Raw genomic sequence first — 11,629 nt, 5'->3', positions numbered from 1 at the left:
ACTTCTAGAGAGTTAATTTTACACTTGAAACATTAATTTATTGACTTGCAAAGCTGACACACCTCACACTTCCTGTAACTGTACAATGTCTAGTCAGACAGTAGCTGACCTTGACCTCAGTCTCTTTGAGGCATCCCTCATTGGCACCCATCCTTTGCCCCGGTTAGAAGCTGCCCTTGGTGCTAGAGAATAGACCAGCTCTGTCTGAGTAAGCGGAGAGTAAACAATGTCCCGGCATTCCACAGTTACATGTAATTCCCCTAGCATCTCCTCAGTAGAACGATGCAGGGACTTGAGAAAACAGAGGAGGTAGAAGGCTAAGTGGGCAGATAAATTAGAAGTCAAAGGGTGGCAGAACTAAGAAGCTTGCACTAACCAGCTTCTGTTACTAGAGCAGTTCCTGAGATAATGAGCCTGTCAAGAGAAGAGGTATATTTCACTCACTGATCTGGAGCGGTTTGGTCGTCTGTTTGTTTTTTGGGGGGCAGGACCTCACTATGCATCCCTGACTGGCCTGGAACTCACAATGACCCACCTGCCCCTGTCTCCCCAAGTGCTGAGTTTAAAGACATGTGCCACCATACAAGGCTATTTCAGAGGGTTTTTGTCTATGCCTGTTTGGCCTCATTGCTTTTGTGATGTTGGCAAGGCAGCACGCCATGGCCATAGCTTGTGGCAAATTGTTTTCTTCATGGTCAGAAGGTAAAAGGAAAAAAAAGGTAAAAGGAAAAAAAAAGGAGGAGGGGGAGGGAAAGAAGAAGGAAGGATTGGAGGAGGGGGGGAAAAGAGGGAAAGGAAAGAGAGGCGAGAGAGGAGGACCTGGGATCGCAGTGTCTTTCCAAGAACATTCCCTGATGACCAGAAGCCCTCTTAACAGTGCCATCGTCCCAACAGTGCCATGGGCTGGGGAACCAAGCGTTCAAGACAGGGGCCTTTGGGGGACAATTATCCAAACAGTAGCAGAGCTGACTCTTTCTCAGACACGTGGCTATGCAGGCAGATGTAACACTGTCCTGGGCGGGATAGAGAGAAATGGCATTTGGTCATTATAGGATGTCACCGATCCTAGGTGTGAACACAGGCTTCGTTGCATGCCCTTTCTCTGAACGTCTCCTCTGAATATTCCAAAGCACGTCAATCTGAGCAAACCACAACAGAAACAGAGGCTAGAGGGAGACAAGAGGAAAACTCGGAGTTTGTATTATTGATTCATTTATTTTAAAAAGGCTTTCCTATTAGGCCAGGCTGGCCCTGAGCAGGAGGTCCTCCTGGTCCAGCCTTCTGAGTGTCAAGGATTACAAGTATGCACCACTGTGCCTAGCTTTGAGTTTGGATTCACGGGGTCAGATGATTGATGCGCTCAGGACAGAGATTGGGATGCCAACAATTCTGATATCCAGAGGCTAAACCCCTTGTTATCCATCTTCCCGTCCTTCATTTCACCCAGAAGACAAGATTTGGGAAGTCATGCTTGTTTCCTCAAAAGGGAATTACGCCCTTCTGGAGAGAAGAGAGAAGCTGGTAATAAAGGTTAAAAACGGCCGCAGAAAAGACTAGTGCCTGAAATCACACGAATCTCTGAGCTTGCCCCAGAATCAGGCTGCGGAATTCCACCAATTACTGAGATCCCTGAACGCGAGATCCCACCAATCCCTGAGTTTGCCCCAGAGTCAGGCTGAAGAATTCCACCAATTACTGAGATCCCTGAGCATGAGGTCCCACCAATCCCTGAGTTTGCCTCAGAACCATACCACAAAAATCCACCAATCCCGAGCCACTCTGGGAAGTTCTGCTCCCCCCACCCCCAACACTGTCCAAGAAACCCTATATAAACTCTGTACCCTGTTCCGTTTGCTGCTGTTTCTCAGCGGAGGCAGCCACCTCCTGGTTTTCACTATACATTGAGTGAGGTTTGTTGTGCAGTGTGACACCTTCACTGGAGCCAGGCCGGCTTTAACAACTTTTGCTGGAGCCAGAGTAGAGTGGAACAGAACTGTTAAGAGTTTCGCTGGAGAACTGTAACCACTCCACGGGGAACACCCTCTCCTGCCAGAGCAGGGTTGTCACACTGGCTTTGGGAAAACCTTTCTCTGGAACAGGGCTGTAAGCTTCGAAGCTTACGGTGACTTTGCGGTGTTCCTTGGCTCCCACTGCCAGGATACCCCTCCATTCAAGCTGCAATACTTACAGGTAAGACTTAGGAAGGTAAGGAAACTTGCAAGGCCAAGCAGACTCAAGAAGTTCAGAGCTTCACAAGGTCCACACCTAAGTTCGTAGGCAGCAGACAATTGCTTTGGAGAGGAGATTCTCTGCAGTGGAACTGCCTGCAAGTTGGGCACGGAGCTCCATGCCTGTATCTCTTGTGAGTTTGCACCCATGCTGTCTAGGCTTTTTGGTGATGTACCTGTCTTTGAGTCACTCTGGCTTTTGTAGGTAACACTAATGAAGTCCCGGTGGGGACTCCTTTAGCCAATAGCCTTTAAGATACTGGCCCAGTCTGGGCATGGTCAAATGTACTATATATACAGATGTAAAAGCATCCATGGCCCCTTGGCTGCTGGATTCGGTTCCTGTTCCCTGCTCATGCAGAGGACTGCTGATCTGTGAGTCTATCCCTAAATTAAGAAACCTTTATTATACTTCATTCTGGGCTAGTGTGGGACTATTTTATTATAATCAAAACCAGCAAGTTATACTTAGATGGAATTATTTCTTTTGTCTGTTACCAGTGCTTTGTCTGGGCTGAGTAGATGCTTGTTCACAATTCCCCAGGCAAGGGGGAGTCCTACAACACCACACAGATCCAAGGAATACTTGTAATTGAGTAATTACTGGCTTCTCCAAGGCATCTCTTCTAGAAGGTGCAGTTTTGACACAAGAAAATTGTTCTAGAACTTTCTTCCAGTCATCGTTTAGTGAAGCCACATGTTGTGTGTCTATTTGTGCTCTGTTGCTGTATAACAAATCTTTCCAACCCTTGGTGACTTGGAAAACCTGAAGGCTTATCGCTGCTCCTGACTGTAGGTTGGCTGGACTCAGCCAGGTGGTTCTGTCGCTCTCCCGCGGGGTCTTCCGTGCGGTTGTGTTTACTTAGAAGCTGGCTTGATGAAGTGTTTGGGATGCTCTCTCTTCTGTTAGGGCCCTTCCCTTATGTTGTCTCACCGTTTCCTTTAGACCAAGTTTCTCACATGGCAGCTAGATCCCATGGTGAGGGCCTGGAGCTCTGCCAGAAGCACCCTTGCTACCCAGGCAAGCCACAAGGACAGCTCCTGTCCAAGCAGCGAGATGTTCCTCCATCTTCCCTTGCCTTTGCAAGTCTGTCAGTTATCGGCTTTTTTAGAGTATGTGGTAAGACCTGTTACCAGAGTCTAGCCTGTTTGACAGTTGCCAAATATGATCAACAGAGCGATTACCTGTACCTCTCCCACCACATAGAACTATATATACTTCAGAGAGCAATGTTTTGCCTTTGCCTTACTGAAGCAGTCGGTGGGGGCCATCTCCTGTATCCACCCAGCTTCTTGTCCCAACCTCCTCCGAGAATGGAGTGGGAGGTGCTTTATTGCCGGTGAGGGATTTACCAGCTCAAGTGGGATATGTTAGACAATTGCCGTGCCAATTTCAACAGGACAAGTCTGAACCGTTGCTGACTAAGGGCCATGAACAGAGAGCCATGGTAGCTCTAGGAAATGTTACCATGCGAAAGCTCTTAGGGGTCTTCAGGGAGCCAGGCCAGCTTGAGGGAGCTCCTTGCCCAAGGCAGACATCTTAGGAACAGGGAACTCAGGAGGAGTCTGTCCCTAGAGAGTCTTGTAGGCAAGTCTTCCTTCTCTGGTGAGGGGCCGGGCCGGAACTGGATCCTGAAGTCTTCAGGCTTCCGGCTCTCTTCTGGGCACTGTGCTCTGATGTCTTCCTTCTTTTCATCCTTCCTAGGCTCCTGCACACTTCAGTCTGTAAAGCTGCAGCCTACTGGCTTTTGTAGGGGTGCACGGGTGCCAGCTGAACTCTGATTGGCTGGATACGAGTATGAAAATAAGGTGGGAAAAATAGGCTCAATCAGGGAAGCACTGTCAAACCTGGGGAGGAGGCAGAGGAACAATGAGCCCACCAAAAGTTACTGTAAGTTCACAATGACGTCTCCAGGTCTGGGACCCCAGAGAAGTAAGTTTCTGTCCCTGGACGGTGGTGGTGCACGCCTTTAACCCCGGCACTTGCAAGGCAGAGTCAGGTAGATCTCTGTGAGTTCAAGGCCAGCCTGGTTTTCAGAGTGAGTTCCAGAACAGCTAGAACTGTTACAGAAACCCTGTCTAGGAAAAAAATAAAAGAAAGAAGGGAAGGGAAGAAGGAAGGGAGGGAGGGAGGAAGGGAGGGAGGGAGGGAGGAAGGGAGGGAGGAAGGGAGGAAGGAAGAAGTTTCTGTCTACCCCACTGCCACTGGGATCCTCTGCAGGCTTCCGCTGCCTCCCTGCTTTCCTTCAGCATCTTGAATTAGCAACCACCAGCAGTTCCTTCTCTGGCTCCTTTACTCTTAAGAAGGCTGGAGCTTGTGGGTTTCAGAAAGCTCCGCGGGACGAGTGTGCTCGAGGGTGTGTAAATTCTGCACGTCGCCACAGTGATGTGTCTGGAGATTTGCTGCGGTAACTTTGCGCTGTTGGGGAGTCTGGCGACCTGGGCAGAGGTCTGGCTGAAGGAGTTCCCAGGTCACTTTTAGCTCTGTGCCAGAGAGCTCCGTCACTGCTGGATTGGTTTGCAGATATTTTGCTTTCCTTTCAAACTCTTCTTCAGAAAAATGCCGGGCGAGATGAAAGCTTTGAAATGGGAAACCATTTATCTTTAAAGTCTCTCCCTCCTCAACAGGCCCCACCCGTGTTTCTTTCATTTCTCTCTTGATTCCAGGTGCTTGGTTCTTTTCAATGGCCTCTTCTGTCACTTTCTGGAAGCATCTTTCCCTTAAATGTGATCTGTTTAGGACAGCATCCATTTCGGATACTTCCACAGGGTGATTTCCTTCTTAAAGGCTGGTTTGTTATTATTTTTAAAGTGTAAGTGTGCGTATCTGCATGGTCACATGTGCATGCAAGTGCAGGTCACCTCAGAGGCCAGAGGCATTGGTCTCCTGAAGCCTGAGTTACAGATGGTTGTGAGCAGCTTGTCAGGGATGCTGGGACCTGAACTCGGGACCTCTGGGAGAGCAGCAAATGCTCTTAACTGTGGAGCCATTTCTCCAGTTCCAAGCTCCCTTGTTTTTATTCTTTTTTTTAGAAGTCATTCGTTCTTTCTTATTTTTATTTGTTTGTTTTTCTTGAGACAGCTTCTCATGTAGGCCAGGGTGGCCTTAAACTCTCTCTGGGGAGAAGACCTTGAACCTCTGACCGTCCTTCCTCCGTTTCCCACTCCTGGAATTATGGGCACACCCTACCATGCCTGGATTGATACTTCTCTTTTATGTAGCCGATGGTGCCTCTCACTTTTAGAAGGTTTGCTATCTGGAAAACATGTTCTTCGAGCCTCGGCATATCCTGCGTGTCTCCAAAGCACAGATGTTACTGAGTAGCCACCTGGCCTTGCGCTGCTCACTGCGGGGGAGGGGAGGACTTGCTAACATAATCATGTCCTCACCCTACGGGGATCTATCTGGTTCCATCTGTGTCTGAAACGTGGGGATGTGGTCATCAGTGAAGGTCGTCCCAGCCCAGGGACATGTCTTGTAGTTTCACAGTCTCCTGGTAAGAGTGACAAGGCAGACAGGTGTCAGGCCCACAACCAGGAGCAGTCTTAGTTCAGACAGTTGCCTGCAGAGACAGTGCTATGGGGGCGGGGACAGGGATGCGAGGAATGAAAGCCATTGTTCACTCAGGACTGAGTTCTCTTGGGGACAAGAATTCGTCCTTCTGTAGCTCTCTTCCCTGAATCCTGTAACCACATCTAGCTGGAGTCTGGGTTTCATTTAAGCTGTGGTCTCATGCATGCTTGGAAAATGTATTATAAAATCCTCATGAAGTGAACTGCCCAATAACCACATGCTTTTGGGTAGAGGACAGTTTCTGAAGCCTCGTTCAGTTCTACGTGAGTTTGGAAAGTGATACTCCCGTGTTCATGGGAAGATGAATCACAGCTGTCTTTCTAGCAGCTGTGAGGGATTGGCTTGTCTCAATGTTATAGTGATGAGAACTCGACACAGGGAATTTTCCAGTGTTTCCAGAGTCAATGTCTTTGTGGTGGTTTGAATGAGAACATCCTTGCAGGCTCAGATGTTTGAATACTTGGTACCCAGGTGAAGGCACTGTTTAGGTTTAGGAGGTGTGACCTCCTGGAGGAAGTGTGCTATCAGAAGTGGGCTTTGAGAATAGAAAGACTCACCCCACTTCCCATTTGATCTCTCTGCTTCCTGCCTGTAGGGGGAGGCTGCTTGTTTGTTCCCGGCTGCTCAGCCCTGAAATAACAACACAGAAACTGTTTCAATTAAATCACTGCTTGGCCTATCAGCTCTAGCTTCTTATCAGCTAGCTCTTATATCTTAATTCAACCCATTTCTATTAATTTGTGTATTGCCATGTGGCTGTGGCTTACCCGGTAAAGTTCTGTCTGGCATCTGGCATCTGTCTCCGACAGGGGTACATGGCTTCTCCTGACTCTGCCTTCTTCCTCCCAGCATTCAGTTTAGTTTTCCCCGCCTACCACTATTCTGCCCTGCACCGGCCCAAGTCAGCTTCTTTATTAACCAGTGGTCTTCACAGCACACAGAGGGAGTCCCATGTCACCTGCCTATGGCATGATGTGTCGATGCTCAGCTTCCAGCTTCAGGCACATAACCATGGAACTGTAGCCCAGATAAACTCCTTTTACTGCAGCAATGGAAAAGTAACTAAGACAATTCTTTTCAGGGCTATGCAAAAGAGAAAAAGGGCGAGCCAAGGGTTTGGCTGTCCTGACCAACTGAGAACACAAACCTCTTTCTCCTAAATCCCCCAGGTTTTTTCTTCATTATGCAAATAGCACTAGTCTCTGATATTTTAAGTATTTCATTTTGTATTAATTGTATAAAAATGGGTTTGTTAGGATGGTTTCATTTACTTATAAACTGTATCTTGTGAACATTTTCACACACCTCCAAACACCTCTTCTGTCTATCATTTTAAGATTTTGGAGGCATTTCTTTCAAATCCATTATTACGTCCTTAGGGTCAATGGGGCCATAAGACGATGTCAGTGGTTCAAATTAATGGCCAGATAGACACCTGCAAAGTCAGTGACTGGTGAGCCAAGAGCTAGCAGACAGTCAAGGTCAGCAGCTAACAAAGCATTAACGAAAGCCGGACAAAGAGGGCTTTCAGCAACCCCTAACTGGGTGGGCAGCATGTGAACAAAGTGTAATCACCTCCCTGATTGGCCCAGAGAGACGTGCCTAGAGCATGCAGGCCCTCCATTGGCTTGGCCCAGGAAAGCCCAGAGAAGAAGCCAGTCTCTGCAGAAATGACCTCAGTCTTTGTCCAGCTCCTGCTCGAAGTCTCATTCAAGACAAACAAAACAAAACAACAAGCCTAGACAAAACCAGCTTGTTGTCTTTTCCTGCCTTGGGAACCTCTCCCACTCAGGAATTTCTCACTTTCCCTCAGGAAAGTTTGGGTCTTCTTTGCTTCCTCCCACATAGATCTGCATCTCTCTGGCTGGAGACTATGAACTTGAGAGCCGCCGTTCCAGGGCGAGCTCCCACTATCCTCAGTGCCTGGGCTAAGCACAGCTGGGCTGAGAAGGGTCTTGTCCGTCTCGAAACCACATTAGTAAATCAGTAGTATATTTTTTCATTTATGCTTGGGCGCACACACATACACACGCGCACACACGCACACGTATACGCACACACATGCATGTGCACACACATATGGAGGGTGAAGGAGAAGGAGGTGCTTTTGTATGTCTTGGCAATAGTGATCTGCGTGATTTTGAAGCCATGCTGCTTTTAAAGGCTATAATTACAATCAAATTCAAAGGCTAGGCGAAATATAAAAATCAGCTTTTAAAAATTAGCTGGTTTGCTTAGTTCCCTGCTCTTCATTGCTTTTTTGTGAATGAAACTTTAGGTGGTGGTATGAGGTGACTTGTTCAGTTTTAGGGGTGACAGAGAAATGCTGAAGAGGGTGTTCTTTTCTTTCAAGAACTGACTTAAAAAATATTTATGTGCATTGGTGCTTTCCCTTCATGTATGTCTCTATGTGGGTGTTGGACCCCCCTGGAACTGGAGTTGTAGACGGTTGTAAGCCGCCATGTAGGTGCTGAGAACTGAACCCGGGTCCTCTCGGAGAGCAGTCAGGGCTCTTAACCACTGAGTCATCTCTCCAGCTCCAACAAGAGTACTCTTAAAAGGACACATGTTTTGGCTTTAATCATTATCTGTTAGTCCTTGTAGCTCGCTGGTTTGAGAGCGCTCAGCAGAAAGAGTGTCATCCTTGTGCAGGCAAGCTTTTCTTTCCCTTTCTTCGTCTGATGTGGGAGTGGTTTCTTATTAATAAAGAAACTGCCTTGGCCCATTTTATTGGATAGAAAATTAGGTAGGTGGAGTATACAGAAGAGAATTCTGGGAGAAAGAAGGTTAGAGGAGGAGTCGCCATGATTCTCCCGCTCCAGACAGACTCAGGTTAAGATCCTCCCTGGTAAGCCAGCTCGTGGGCTACACAGAATATTAGAAATGGGTTAGAACAATATGTAAGAGCTAGCCAATAAGAAGCTGGAACTAGCCGGGCCAGGCAGTGTTTGAAAGAATACAGTTTCCGTGTAATTATTTCTGGGCATACGCTAGCCATGCGGGCGGCCGGGTGCCGGGGACTCAGCCTCGCCGCTCCTAATTCAACACTGGTTTCATAAAGGTATTTCCATGTTAAGCATAAGGTATACTTTAACCATGTTCCTGCACACCCTCCTATCCTCCTGTTCCCCCTCCCTTTCTCATTAGTAACCTTCACTCTAGACGATTTTGCCTCTACTTTAAGGACCTATGACAGGCATGATTTGATGCAACATATAATATCGAGGATCTACAGATGAAAGAAAGCATACAATATTTGTCTGAAATTGACTCAGTTCGCTTAATATGGCAATCTCCATTTTCCTACCAAGAAGAGAATTCTACTCTTCACTATGGCAGACTAAGATCCCACATGTGTACAGACCACGTTTCCTTCCCCCTTCCCCTGTGTTAGGACATGTAGGCAGATCCCTTTGCTTACTCTTGTGGGCAGCGCTGCAGTCACTTTAACATGCAAGCGTCTGTGTGCTGTGTTGACACAGAGTCCTTCGGATAAACACCTAGGAGTCATCGAGCAAACAAGTAACAAAAGTTGGTGAGCATATGGGCAAGGGGACATTGCTGGTGGGAATGTAAGTTAGGCTAGCTTCTATGGAAATCGGGGTGGGGGTTCCTCAGAAACTAAAAGCAGAACTGCCATACGACCCAGGCAATCTTTACAGCTGCGTGGATTTTGTTATGTGTGCCTAAGTTCTTGACTCTGGCAGACGTGGAGAACCAGACTTTAGGCAAGGGACCGCCTTCTTTCTTCATGCTCCCTTAACCATCTCTTTTCTGCCACTTCCATCTTGCAGAAGCATGCTTTCCATTAGGCACCTAAGAAGAGGAATTTGGAAGTCAAATGTCACCTTCTGACTGCTGGAAGAACCGAGACTCTGTATCCAAATAAAAGACTTACTCTGCTTTGCAGTTCCCTGAAGTCCCAGGGACAGGTCCACCTCAGCATGCACATCAGCGGAGGTGATTGTTTGGAGCAGCTTCCAGGAGGAGGCAGAGGATGGGAAGTGTAATTCCAGGTAGAGAGGGTCACTGGAGGCCAGGAAGATGCTGGCAACCCCAAGGAGCAGCAGCTGATCCACCAGCTGCAGGGCCAGGTCTTAGGAAGGCGCAGAGCCCAGCTGGGCCTGGCTGTAGTCCACCTGCTCCCTGGGTGGCCTCAGGCAAGCGACTCCCCTCAGAGCTGGCTTCGTTGGTGAGAAGCGGGGTGGGATGGCACTAGCCTCTTTGCAGGGTTACCTAGAGGACTAAATAACACACACACATAGATGCACACACATATATACACACACAGTACATACACACACACGAGGTATAAAATCTTGCTTTCACCAGCCTAGTCTGCTATAGACTAGGAATGTTAGTGTGCAAAACTGTTTCACTAGGCAAGGGAGAGACAGAAAGTAGTTGTGATGGGGGAGTGAGGCTGGGGACTGGGAAGAGGGCAGTGTCTGGTGTCCTGGGACAGCTGAGATTGGCAGCTCACTGGGCTCTGGATAGAGTTTCTGCTCACGAGTGACTCCAGTGGAAAATTTTAGTCTTCAGCCTTGGAAACTGAAGATGTTCCTTTAAAAGAAAAAAACGGTGCTTTTGAAACTCAAGTGACAGCATTGACCACGATCTGCTTTTCTCCCTCGCGCACCAGTGTTCTTGGGATGTTATCAGGGCAGCATCAGAACAATGCTCACTTCTGTCTTGTGTTTAACCTGAATGGCGAGTGACCAGTCAGCCGATGTAGGCCACGCAAGGAAGTCTCTTTTTCTTACTGGTTGGGCTAATACAGAAATACAATGGTTTGCTTTATTGTTCTTTTCTTTTTCTTTTTCTTTTTCTTTTCTTTTCTTTTTTTTTTTTTTTTTTTTTTTTCTTATCCCAGCTAAAAGCACGTTTTACAGTCCGGGCATGGAGAGCCGCTGAAGATTGTTTGAGAACTCGACTGCTGTGTCTGAGTTCCTCTGATGTTTCCTGTTGCCGACTGCTTGCTCATTATTCTAGAAAAAATAGCAAACAAGCCCAAACTACTTCTCCAAACAATTCCAAGACATACCACACAACAGAGGAAAGCAAACTCACCAGCGAAGCCCAGCTTTCCTGGGCTAGTTTGTGAGAACCAGGGTGCTTTGTTGCTTTGGTTTGCTTCTTTAAATTTTATTTTATGTGCATTGGTGTTTTGCACGTATGTCTGACTGAGGATGTCCAGGTCCCTGGAACAGTTGTGAGCTGCCGTGTAGATGCTGGGAATTGAACTCTGGTCCTCGGGGAGGACAGTCAGTGCTCTTAACCACTGAGCCATCTCTCCACCCCCCAGAGAACCAGGGTGGTTTTTGATCACTGCTAAATTCTGTTTTTATTAAAGAGACTTTAAAGGATTTTTGTCCTTCTTGAGTTTTAGTTCTTTGCGTACAATGATTTGATCACATCCACCCCGCCTCCCCTGACCTTTTCTCAGGTTCAACCTCTTTCCTATCAAGCCAACCCGTGTCCTCTTTTTCTTCTTCTTCTTTTTTTAACCCATCGAGTCCATTCTGTACTGCACATACTTGTGGATGTGTGACCGTCCTCTGGAGGTGGTGTCAACAGTATGAAAAAGATTTCTTCTCCCTCCTCCTCTTCCTCCTCTCCCTCCCCCTTTCCTTCCTCTTTCTCCTCTCCTCTCTTCCTTCCCCGACTCTCCCCCTTTCCCCACCCCTTCTCTTCTTGAGCTTGTAGCAGTCCTGGGAGTCAGAGTCGGAGCCTGACACCCTACTACTGAGTTGAATCCCTGTCCCTTCTCCATTATTTTTTCTGTTCATGTTTGTTTTCTTGAAGGAGGAGTTACATAAAAATGAAC

The 11,629-nt window shown here is 47.5% G+C and overlaps 1 long non-coding RNA gene across 2 annotated transcripts; it reads left to right on the top strand.

Moving 5' to 3' along the window:
* The first annotated feature begins 4,454 nt into the window (after positions 1–4,454).
* Positions 4,455–11,064, top strand: LOC126507670 (uncharacterized). 2 transcript variants are annotated; one of them, XR_007593603.1, is made up of 3 exons: positions 4,455–4,585; positions 9,597–9,762; positions 10,676–11,064. It is a non-coding gene; the product is annotated as an uncharacterized lncRNA (long non-coding RNA). The 2 variants fall into 2 exon arrangements; XR_007593602.1 differs by lacking the exon at positions 4,455–4,585 and adding an exon at positions 7,961–9,337.
* Positions 11,065–11,629: the final 565 nt, after the last annotated feature.

This window comes from Alexandromys fortis, unplaced genomic scaffold (genome assembly GCF_014885135.2).
Source record: "Alexandromys fortis isolate MF-2015 unplaced genomic scaffold, M_Fortis_MF-2015_v1.1 scaffold_75, whole genome shotgun sequence".
Taxonomy (NCBI): Eukaryota; Metazoa; Chordata; class Mammalia; order Rodentia; family Cricetidae; genus Alexandromys; species Alexandromys fortis.
This window is presented reverse-complemented; position numbering and strand designations above follow the sequence as displayed.